The 13,110-nt window shown below is 40.3% G+C and overlaps 1 protein-coding gene and 1 non-coding gene across 2 annotated transcripts in view; both read right to left on the bottom strand.

The window, feature by feature from the left end:
* Positions 1 to 13,110, bottom strand: part of LOC126335706 (Down syndrome cell adhesion molecule-like protein Dscam2) — a 326,975-nt gene that overhangs the window by 145,263 nt on the left and 168,602 nt on the right. The gene's annotated exons all lie outside the window — the stretch shown is intronic.
* On the bottom strand, positions 3,260 to 3,334 carry Trnal-caa (transfer RNA leucine (anticodon CAA)). The gene has a single exon. It is a non-coding gene; the product is annotated as a tRNA-Leu (tRNA).

The following is a 13,110-nucleotide window of genomic DNA, read 5'->3' as shown; positions in this document are numbered from 1 at the left end:
ATAGCGTTGTGTAGAGCAAACCAAAGACTGCGATTCAGTGGCAGAACACTTAGAATGTGCAACAGGTCTATCAAAGAGACTGTTAACACCTCGCTTGTCCGCCCTATTCTGGAGTATTGCTGTGCGGTCTGGGATCCGCCACAGGTGGGACTGACTGATGATATCGAAAAAGGACAAAGAAGGGCGGCTCGTTTTGTATTATCGCGAAACAGGGCAGATAGTGCGACAGACATGATACTTGGAGTAAAGACGTTTTTCGTTGTGCCGGGATCTTCTCATGAAATTTCAATCACCAGTTTTCTCCTTCGATTGAGAAAACGTTCTGTTGACTCCCACCTAAATAAGGAGAAGTGATCATCACGATAAAATAAAAGAAATCATTGCTCGCACAGAGAAATTTAAATGATCGTTTTTCCCGCGCGTCGTTCGAGAGTGGAACGGTAGAGAGACAGCTTGAAGGTGGTTCATTGAACCCTCTGCCAGGTACTCTTTTGTGAATAACAGACTAATTATGTAGATGTAAATGAGATCCCGTGCAAGTCTCTTCATCTCCGAGTAACTATTGCAACATGCATCATTCTGAATCTGCTTTGTGAATTCCTTTTCTGGTCTCTCTCTACGATTTTTACCCTCCACGCTACCCTCCAACGCTAAACTGGTGATCCCTTGATGCCTCACAACGTATCCTACCAACCGATCCCTTCTTCTAGTCAAGTTGTGCCACAAATTAATATTCGCCGCAGTTCTATTGAGTGCCTCCTCATTACTTAAGTGATCTACCCATCTAATCTTCAGCGTTATTCTGTAGCACCACATTCGAAAGGTTTCTATTCTCTTCTTGTCTAAACTGTTTACCGTCCCTGTTTGATTTCCATACATGACTACACTTCCAACAAATACTTTCAGTAAAAGACTCTCTAACACTCCATGTTCACAAATTTCTCTTCTTTAGAAACGCTTTCGTTGCCATCGCCTGTCTACATTACATATCTTCATCAGTTATTTTGCTGCCCAAATAGCGAAACTCATCTACTATTTTAAGTGTCTCATTTCCTAATCCAATTCCTTCAACATCACCTGATTTAGTTAGACTACATTCCATTATCTTCGTTTTGATTTTGCTGGTGTTGTTTTTACATTCTCCTTTGAAGACACTTTCCATTCCGTTCAACTACTCTTTCAAGTTCTTTGCTGTCTCTGACAGAATTGCAATGTCGTCGGCAAACATTTAGTCTTTTATTTATTTTCCCTGGATTTTAATTCCTACTCCAAATTTTCTTTTGTTCCCTTTACTGCTTACTCAATATACAGATTGAATTACATCGGGGATAGGCTACAACTCTGTCTCACTCCCTTTTCAACAACTGCTTCCCTTTCGTGCCCCTCAACTCTTTATAACGGCCGTCTCGTTTAAAACAGAAACCTTCATTCGATGAAGAACAGAATTTATTTTCGTTATCCATGATACTGCGCTGTATCAGGTTAAGTGAAACGTTGTTGAGCCGACGTTCCTCTGGATATAAAATACTTATCATCCAATTTTTCGAAAACTGTTAGGTGAAAAAGTTTGACTGTCGCATATCTAACAGTGCGATGTGTCGCTTGATAAAGGAATGAATTTCTTTTCGTTATTGTCGTAGTGAATGTGCTGCATCAAATTGAGTAAAACAATGAGCGAAATTTTAAAGATTTTGCAGAGGTAAAAACGCATTCTGTGACCTTTGTGTATGGTTGACTTTAGCTGATTCATTGCAGTAAATAAAATACAGATACAATATGGAAATTTCATTTAAAATTGAGAGCAGAACGATATCTGATTTCGTTGTCGAGTTATGGGATTTTCTATCCGAAGGACGGTCGTACACGACGCGCCCATTTATATCCTTTGGCATGGCTAATCGTGTAGTCGTATCAATCGTCATATCTCTTAAAAGATTCGAAATATCGAAACGAGATTTCCTGCAAATAATAGCAAGCAGTGAGGCACGTATGTTATATGATACATACTGGAAACATTTTTATTCACCGAGATATGGAAGTAACTCGTTCATAACTATGGGAGGTCGACGGAACAGGACGCATTGAGAAGTCCATAGAACTGAGGAAAAATGCAAGGGGTCAACGGTTATCAGGAACTGTATACACACACACACACACACACACACACAACAGCGAAAACATCAGTGAGTGCCAGAAGAAGCCATCAGCTACTGTATTAATTCCTTCTTGTAACGGTGGAGGTTATGCACGTAATTTTCACTATAGCTTAAGTGAGTGCGTGTTGAGCTCAGCTGCACAGGCCATGCCGCAGACCCAATGTGAGGGGCGACCCCCTAGAGGCTGCAACCCTGCCTTTTCAGGGACAACACAATCTGCAGCGACCGCTAGAGGCAAGAACGGAATGCAAACCCAGCTATTGTTCCAGGACTTCAGTTACAGAAGTAGATGGCATGGCATGATGAATATCTACACTCGCAGGGAATCGCGATTTTTACTATCAGGGACATCCGGCCAAACGTAATTCAAAGAAACTTCGTTTTTCACTGAGAAGACGCCTTGCGGGAATGCTATGTGAGGGACAGTCAGTAATAGATCAACATCTTTGAGAGGACAGGACCGTCATCACATTACGTGAGGTGGATGATCGTACATACAAAAGCACGTTAATTCTCGTTCCTCGCTCGCCTAAGCTACAGCCTCTGATCATGTTCAGTGCTCAGATGCGTGAATCGTAGTGGTTGCTGTCTTCTGCCGCAAACTGCAACGAATCAGTTTTCTATAAGATGTTCTGATGCAGCCTCTAAGTCAAGCGCTCCTTTCCGCGCATTCACAGAAGTCCCCTTCAGAGTATTCCAAGCCAAAGGGTGCTCTACCGCTCCTCAAAGTGTTTCCTACTACACCTCAAAGAGAAGGGTGCTCTACTGATCTTCGAATCAAAGACTGCTCTGTATCGAGAAGTAACTTCGTTCTCCACTCAGCAAATCTACGCAAATTCTCTTGCGCCAATGAGAATTGCTCTGCTGAGTGCTGACCAATGATTCATTTGTTAGCAAGTCAATCATCTTCCCTCTATGTGAAGGGTTTGCAATATTAACCAATCGTTACAAACCTGGGCTTGCAGTTCTTACACAATACTGAGTTACTCTTCCACTCTTCAGCCAGTGCGATGTTGCAGCTAATGAAGCAACCTCCAGAATGAGATTTTCATTCTACAGCGGAGTGTACGCTGATATGAAACTTCCTGGCAGATTAAAAATGTGTGCCGGACCGAGACTTGAACTCGGGACCTTTGCCTTTTGCGGGCAAGCGCTCTACCAACTGAGCTACCCAAGCACGACTCACGCCCCGTCCTCACAGCTCTACTTCTGCCAGTACCTCGTCTCCTACCTACCAAACTTTACAGAAGCTCTCCTGGAAGATAGGAGACGAGGTACTGGCAGAAGTAAAGCTGTGAGGACGGGGCGTGAGTCGGGCGTGTGTACCTCAGTTGATAGAGCACTTGCCAGCGAAAGACAAAGCTCCCGAGTTCGAGTCTCCGTCCGGCACACAGTTTTAATCTGCCAGGACGTTTCAAGTTTCAAGCTACCTTCACGCACACACATCTCGAAAATTGGCGTCATATCGTCCGTACTGTGCTATTTGTTCAGGTTAGCCAATGAGGTCTGTAACAACTTTTCAAAAATTAAAAAATAAAAATAAATAAAAAATAAATAAAATTTTGTATTTATTTTTATTTTTGAATTTTTGACAGCGATACTCGATTTCGCCTGTTTCCATCACTGGCGGAGGGGTATGTCTACTGCGCTAGAGGGCAGTTACGGCACCTTCTCGCGCACGCGTTGTGGGTCTTCTGCGGCCTATATAGGGGCCGCCGCTTGCGCTGAGAAGTCAGTTCCGGCGAGATCGTGCACCAGGTCTCTCACCTGAAGATGGCGGCCAGTTGGACCGCGGAAATATTGTGTCATGAAGACGTTTTGATCCGGCTGCATACCCGAGAAGAATATTATCAATTATTACGCCGGGAAAGCCTTCGTAGTCACATCAGAAACCTCTACGGGGAGGAGATGGTGGAACATGTGAAGAAGTTTGATAAACTTCGTAAGAAAAAAGGCAAGTTGCTGAGTGCCATCGCCTTTTTGCTGAGATGCCGTGATGGAAGAGTAATACCTAAGTTTGGTAGATTTGTGCATTTTATTGATACGAAAACGGTCAACAACATCAAGAAGCGTGCCAGTTTCGCCTTAGTCAAGGAGCGCATTCGCTTCACTCGAAGACAACTGGATCTCATATCCATGGATTTACTTTTCTTGCACTTGGAGTTATCGTCGCTGCTGTCGGATGCATCTTGGGAATGGGTGGATAGTTCTTCTTGGGCACTATCAGATTGGTCGCATAGGAGCGCCGTCTAGAAACAGTCTTCGAAGTTCCAACGGCTTTGTTCTCAACCCATGATATCTGATGACGACACCCGTCGACGGACAGTGATTAACCTCACCAGTAAAGAATTGGACGACGCCACGCTGTCAGTGTTGGAGAAAGGCCTGAATTTTGCCCCTACAACGAGGAATGTGCCTATCACCGAATTCATCTGCGCAGTCGAACAGGTAGTGTCCAGCTTTTCGCAGGATCAAGCTGAAGAGATTAGGCAAGAGGTCTCACATACATTGCGGCGGGCGCCACCTCCACGGACTAACATCTCCTCTCTCGAAAGGGCAGCCGTCCGGTCCATTAGAGAAGACGAAGATCTGATAGTTCTACCATCGGACAAAGGCAACGCAACTGTTCTTCTGTCACGTGATGACTATCTGGGAAAGATGGATCTCTTACTTGAAGACTCAGCATATAGAACATTGCAGGACGACCCAACTGAAAGGATAAAACGGAAGACGCTTTCACTCTTGAAGAAGAGTTCTTTTCCTGACGACGTTCTCAAAAAACTTCGTCCTGGTGCTGCCGTGCCACCGAGATTATACGGTCTACCCAAGATTCATAAGAAAGGGGTCCCGCTCTGTCCTATCGTGAGTAATTTGGGTGCTCCTACCTACAATCTAGCCACGTATTTAGCATCTGTTCTTGGCCCTCACGTCGGTAAATGCGAACATCACACTTCCAATTCTATGGTGTTTATTCAGAGATTGAAGTCCTTGTCTCTTAGTCCCTGGGATTTGCTTGTGAGCTTTGATGGCGTGTCGCTTTTAACCCGGGTTCCTCTGGAAGAATCCTTGCAATTAATTGGTGAGAAACTGGATGAGGAAACAACCAGGCCTTGTCGCCACGTGTTAACGTCGACGTACTTTTTATTCAATGACAAATATTTTGAACAGACTGACGGAGTGGCTATGGGGAGCCCTTTGTCCCCAATAGTCGCCAATCTTTTTATGGAAGATTTTGAGGACATGGCGCTGAAGACGGCGCCCTTAAAACCAACCTGTTTTTGGAGGTACGTTGACGATACGTTTGTGGTGTGGCCTCATGGGAGAGAAGCTCTGGACCGCCTCCTATATCATTTCAGTTCCCTGCATCCTAGCATCAAATTTACCATGGAGGTGGAAAATGATGGAAAGTTTCCGTTTCTGTATGTTCTGGTGTACAGAAAGGATGATGGGACACTGGGACAGAGCGTTTATCGAAAGCCTACGCACACGGACCGTTACTTACATGCTTCTATCTGCCATCCATCGTTCCAGCGTACGGGGGTCCTGCGGACGTTGGCGAGAAGATCTTATGCCATTTCAGATGAAGAAAGCTTGACACAAGAATTGGACCATCTCAAGATTGTGTTCAAGCAGAATGGCTATGCAGATAAACAGATCCGTCGTGCATTCCAGTTTGGACCTTGGCCTGAACCACCAGAAGATACCTGCAAATCGGTGGCTTTTCTGCCTTTTGCTGGGAGCATTTCCTCGAAGATAGGAAGGATTCTGAAAAAATTTCACATCAAAAGTATTTTTCGTCCGCCAGCGAAGATTAGAGCGCTCCTTGGCTCTGTTAAGGATGACTTGGGTTTGAGGAAGCTCGGTGTTTACAAGATCCCTTGCCACTGTGGAAAGGCTTATATTGGTCAGACAATCCGGAACCATTCAGGAGCGATGTGTTGAGCATCAGCGGCACACAAGGCTGCTTCAACCTGAGAAGTCTGCAGTGGCGGAACACTGTCTCACCGAGGGACACAGAATACTATATGACGAGACACAAATGGTTGCCCCTGCATCTCGCTATTGGGACTGTATTTTAAAAGAATCCATAGAAATTCGGTTAGGTGACAATCTTATTAATAGAGACAAGGGTTTTCTTTTAAGTAAGACTTGGGACCCAGTGTTATCTGACATTAAAAAACAACGGTCTGTCGTTCTATCGTCGGAATAAATTTTTTTTATTTATTTTTATTTTTTTATTTTTGACAGCGATATCTCTATTTCGCCTGTTTCCATCACTGGCGGAGGGGTACGTTTACTGCGCTAGAGGGCAGTTACGGCACCTTCTCGCGCACGCGTTGTGGGTCTTCTGCGGCCTATATAGGGCCACCGCTTGCGCTGGGAAGTCAGTTCCGGCGAGATCGTGCACCAGCACTTACCTGAAGATGGCGGCCAGTTGGACCGCGGAAATATTGTGTCATGAAGACGTTTTGATCCGGCTGCATACCCGAGAAGAATATTATCAATTATTACGCCGGGAAACCCTTCGTAGTCACATCAGACGTTAAGAAATTGAACAAAACTACCCGTAAAATCCAAAAACAAATTAATGCTTGTGACACTAAAAATGATGATCAGGTTAAAGCATTGACTGCAAAATTTGATGAATTGGCCAGTCGTATTGACGTTATCGAAAATAACAATGACACCAAATCAGACGATACGTCACCAGTTTCGTTTAATCAAACACCCGAATTCCAAAATTTACAGCAGACGATTAGTGAGATAGGTTCGTCCAATAATACATTACGAAGAAAATAGTCATCTTTACAGCACGAATTGACGGAGATGAAAAATATTTCAGCCTTTAACACATCACAGTATACGCCACTTTCCGAACATTTCTCACACTCACACAGCCAGTACAATTTAGGTAATTTACAGCAAGCTCCAGTTTTTGACAACATCCCTGTTACTATGTCCGGTTTCATGTATGAATTTCAAATTAAACAGCACGACACATTTAAAGCTAAACATTATCCCATTCCGTATATTCACAGAGAACAGGTTAAGAAAGAATTGCAAGCTATGCTTGACCAAGGTATTATTGAACCAGTAGTTAGTCCGTACATAAAACCACACCATATTGTTAAGAAAAAGGATGTATCACTTCGACTCGTACTTGATTCGCGTCATGTCAATGACATTATTATTAATGTAACAGATCGCCCTCAAACACTAGAAGAACTTCTACAGAAATTTCATGGTACTGCTGTTTATTCCACATTAGATTTGAGATCGGGATTTTGGCAAATTCAGCTCCATCCGAACTGCAGAAAGTACACAGCATTTCTCTGTTTTGGTGACTGTTACCAATTTTGTAAATTACCGTTCGGTTTAACAATTTCTTCAGCGGCGTTTATTCGCGGTTTCAATACTATACTTCCGACAGAACTTAACGACAGAATCACAACGTATGTAGACGACATTCTTATTGCAGAAGCTAACTGGTCTGAACACAATTTGATTCTGGAACAACTGTTGCAAACTTTTCGTGCACGAGGACTGACAGTTAATCTTAGCAAATTACAATTTGGCAAAACTTCTATAAAATTTCTTGGACATGTAATTTCAGCAGAAGGCATAGCGCCTGACCCGGAAAAACTTCAAGCTTTACGTGACATTACTGTTCCAACGACGAAGAAACAACTACGCAGCTTTCTGGGATTAATTAACTTTTTCCGTAAATTTATTCATTACTCTGCTTTAGACACCCCAAGATTATGCCAACTGAGGGTAAAAACGCTATTTGGTCCTGGGATAGCCAAGCGCAGTTTGAATTTGTCAAACTGAAACAAGCTTTGTTGAACGCACCACTTTTATCACACCTAGATCTCACGAGAAATTTTGCCATTGCCACCGACAGTTCTAACACAGCTTTAGGCGTACACATTTTTCAGGAAATTGAAGAAGACGGTAATACAGTAATTAAAAACATCGCTTTTGCAAGGCGCGTTCTGTCACCTGCTGAACGCAATTATTCTGTTACAGAACTTGAAACATTGTGTGTTGTATGGGCATTTACCCGATTTAGGCACTTTCTTTATGGAAGACTACTACCGTTTACACAGATCATAGAGCTATTCAGTTTTTACTTTCCGCTAAATTTACACACGACAGATTAAGCAGATGGAAACTTTATTTGCAGGAATTTAATTTTACAGTTGTTCACATTCCCGGTACACAAAATATTGTAGCAGACGCACTATCCCGTTTTCTCTGCAACAATAAGCAAGACATCGCAACTAACTTCTGCCAAGCAAATTCTAGCGTCATGTATATTCGACAGGTCGCATTTGAAAATTTCATTTCATCGTCATTACGAGACATAGTACAAGAGCAGAATAAAGACAACGTATGGAACGAAATTAAACACCTTTGGCAAGATGGGAATAACGTTACCATTAGAAACCATTACACGGTGCGCAATAACATTCTGTTCCGCCGCTCTCACCCTGACGGCAACAACTGGCTATTATGCATTCCTGACGAACTTGTTAACAAATTAATTTGGTATACTCATTTAAGTTACGCACATTATGAAGCCAGAAAATGTTTTCTTATTCTGAGACAGAACTGTTATTTTGCCATCATGGAGAAACGTATTCGACGAGTTTTAGCGTCATGTAAAATCTGCCAGAAAGCTAAATCAGACACAACTTCACATATTCCTCCATTACATCCCATTGTAGCTGTTAAATTGAGACATATGGCCGCTGTAGACATTTTTGGTCCGATTCTCAGAACTAATAGAGGTTTTTGCTACATCTCTGTCGCTGTTGAACTCACTTCGAAATTTGTTACCTTCACTCCATTGCGCAAAGCTACTGCTAAATCTATTTCGAATGCATTTGTAAAACATTTTTTATTTCATGTAGGGCATGAATTGAAAGTAATTTCCGACAGTGGACCACAATTTCGATCTGCTATATGGACACGTATGTTACGAGCTAGAAACATTTCTCCGATCTATATATGCAAGTATCACGCGTCTTCGAACCCTTGTGAACGACTGATGAAAGAAATCGGTAAACTGTGTAGAATATACTGCCATAAAAGACATATTGATTGGGATACACACATACTCTCATTCCAGGATGTAATTAACTCAATACCAAATGAATCTACTATGCTATCTCCGACTGTTATATTGAAAAACGTTGAACCACCTAACAAAATTAAAGAATTAGTTTCCTTTCCTACATCTCGTCGACTACGCCACCATGAAATAATTGAGATTGCGCTCAACAACATCAAACGTGCCGCAGAGCGCCGGAGAAGACAGCAAAAACAGGTTTGTACACGCCGTGACTTTCACATAGGACAGAAGATATTAGTACGCACACACTATTTATCCAACAGAGGAAAGAGTAGATGCAGTAAATTTGAACTTCTATACGCAGGTCCATACAGAATTCGCAGCATTCCTCATCCCAATGTGGTACATGTTGAAACTTTGAGAACCAGAAAAAGCAAAGGCAATCACCATGTCTCCAATATTAAACCCTTTATTGAATGAACATACTTTATGATTTATCACATTGTAATGCCTTTTTCGGTTATTGATATGAACACTTACTGATGATTATCATATTTTTTCCTGGCAAGTGCCCGGCAAGGTAAGGTTAGCAGGTCGCTTTTCTTGTCGTTATATATCAGACCGTGCACATTTTCGATTTTTTGTGTATGTATGATTGTTTTCCTATCGAAAGCAGAATTTTTGTCTGTATACACTTTGAAATGTTTACGATGTATCAAACACCAGTTGACATTGACATTTTGCATTATCATATCTCAACATCTTGACTATTCTACATTTTTTGCTACTACATTATGATACTGTGTATATTTTTTTGCACTTGAAAACTGTCTATGTTTTTGACCTAATATGTTTTCTGTCATGCTATGCTGTATGCTTAATTATATTACTGGAAACAAGTTTTTATTTAATGGATATATGAATTAAATGCAAGATAGTAATCCTTATTCATCATTTTTCAGAAAATAATACCGTGTAAAAGAAATGAATTAAACAACCACAGTGGTTTACTATGAAATGGAAATTTTACCATCAGAATGAAGGAAAGAAAATGCAATATCTTGTCATGAAGAGTAAATGGATCAGAATTAACAAGCATTAACCAGAATATACTGTACACATTGTATGATAGCAGTCTTGACTAATTATTTTTCTTTCAGAATACAAGGCGATTGATGCAGACTGTCAGACAGAACTACAGATGTTAATTTTAGTGATGAAATATGCTAGAAGTAAGAAACTCTGTACTATATGAAGTAATGAATGATAATGAATAGTTGTATGAAGTAAATGGTAATATGAATATGCATAATGAAGTGTCTATTTTTTGCAGATGATAATAAATGATGATGAATACTTATATGAAGAATATGATAATACGAATAATGAAGTTTTTCTTTGCAGGTGATTATAGTGATGAAGTTATGGTAATATGAATGATGAAGTTTTTCTTTGCAGATGATAATAATGATGAAGTTTATATATTTACTGTTAGTTAAGAAATGCTATATAGTTAGTATTTGTTGCAGTTCCTTTTGACAGTATGTCTTATGTCGCATAGTATAATGACTGAATGTTTTGGAAAAGAGAGCTAGAGTACATACATATTAAGTACACGTTTCATTACCTGTTAATTCAAAGTTCACTATTTTTCAGCATAATATGCATTTCTTCTTTCAGCTCAATAATCCCTTTTGTATTTTTCCCAGGAGAAGCTTTTCGTGACATATAATATGCTATAAGTAGTTAGTTATTAAACCTGTTCTAGTGCTTGCATTTATTTACCCAGTTGTGTCTATCATTTCTGAATGTGATCACATATACTGTACTTGTTTCACAACCTTGCTACAGCTGACTCATGACGAATGAGTTAATAATCCTTATTTCCAGCAATAAGTCAAAAGCAAATATTTTAATGCCCCAGTAATTAATTATCGATCCCAGTGCAATACATTGCTAACAAATTTTTCTGTGTATTGATTCCATTGTGTCTAGGTATTATTGGAATACTGACCTTGAGTAATAGTTCCAATGTCTTACATTTTCAATATGTCTTATGTCACTTACATGATATCATATACAAACACCAGTAGCTTGATGCTACATTCAATAGCTCCTGTTTTAAATGATAACTTGTGAATAACACTGAATAATGTTTTGTAGCACTATATGAATACTTTGTAACTGGCCAATGAATGCCACTGATTCAATCAGATGAGTTATGAATAGTTTTTTGTAATACTCAATACTTGCCACATGTTTAGTAACTGGCCAATGAGTGCCACTGATTCAATCAGATGAATTATGATTAGTGTTTTGTAATACTCAATACTTACTACATCTCTAGTAACTAGCCAATGAGTGCCAATAATTGTTCATATCGATTGATACACTAGTGTAATTCTATGATGACTAGCATAGGACTTAATGTGTCCTTCACCTTCTGACCTAATTACTGCAATATCCGTTTATCCTGTCCATCCTCAGGATCATGGAGCACTATATTGGTTTTTGCACTAATTCTACGTTGCTGTAAGAGTATGGATTCTACAAGAATATGGTGTCGACATATCAAGCTGTCCAACACCTTGAACGATGGAGATGTTATTATGGTGCCACTGTTTGGTGTACCTAATGTACTACCAAAATGATAACATTGAATATTAATACAACATTTCAGTGTCTTGGCTGCACTGATAAATACTTCAGGGAAGAGAACTTCAGATTGTCTCACTTGGTGTTGTGCTTCTGTAGAAAGTTATGGATTTTCAGTGCAGCTATGTGCAACCTACTGTGCTACAACCATGATGCAATCCTTCCCATTCCTTTCCTAGTTCTTATAAAATGCTAAAAACTTTTATAGTGCGTGTGCACTTTATTTATTTTCTTAATGAATTCAGTAGTTACGAAATGCTAAAATTTTTATAGTGCGTGTGTACTTCATTTCTTTTCTTAATGAATTCAGCACTTACAAAATGTTAAAAAGTTTTATAGTGCATGTGCACTTTATTTCATTTGTTAATGTGATCAGTTCATGTAAAAATGCTATTTGTTAATATATTTTGTACTCATTGCGTATATACTTTGTCATTTCTGAAAATGTTTTGTACTCAGTGCATGTGCACTCTATTTAATTTCTTTATATGTTCTGCACTTATCAATGATGTATATACTCTGTGACTGTAGACACAGTAACTAAACAGATTATAGAAAAATTTGTTGCTCATGGCAAGTCCAATTGACTCACCATCGCTGCCAAATTTTTGTCCACCAGTGGAGGGTTATGTAAGAGGTCCATAATTAAAGAATTTGTTGCTAGCGCACTCGAGCTGATGTAATTTCGATGTATTGCTCACGCGCTACCTGCGATATGTAAGCTAGAAGAGAATCTGAGACCAAAGAGCAGTATTGACTGCAGTAGAAGTATGTTGTTGCTAGCGAGCAGTCGTGTCTGGTGTATCGTGTTGGCTGGGCCGGTCGTGTGCAGCGATGGCGGAGCCTGAGCGTTATAGGATAAGGTAAAAGCAGCCTCGCGCATATGCAGTATTGTTACATCAAGTCCCATGTAAACGTTTTAAAAAAATCTGTTAATAATAATCTTTCTCATAAAAAGTAACTTTTGACATTAATCTCAATTTAAAGAATTCACTAATTTCTCCAATCCTTGGCCATCCCGATTATTGAAAAGAAAAATCGGTCCTTTCCTTTTATATAAGACGAATCTATCGGCCAGCATTGCACTTAGCTGCGCCAGGAAAATTTCTTATAGGAGCAGATATATACGCGTTATCCAGCGATCTAATTAAGGTAAGATTTTTCAGTTCATTCAGAATGATGTATCAGGGCCATGACGCAGCATTGCTGACGTCCAAAATA

This window comes from Schistocerca gregaria, chromosome 2 (genome assembly GCF_023897955.1).
Source record: "Schistocerca gregaria isolate iqSchGreg1 chromosome 2, iqSchGreg1.2, whole genome shotgun sequence".
NCBI lineage: Eukaryota > Metazoa > Arthropoda > Insecta > Orthoptera > Acrididae > Schistocerca > Schistocerca gregaria.
This window is presented reverse-complemented; position numbering and strand designations above follow the sequence as displayed.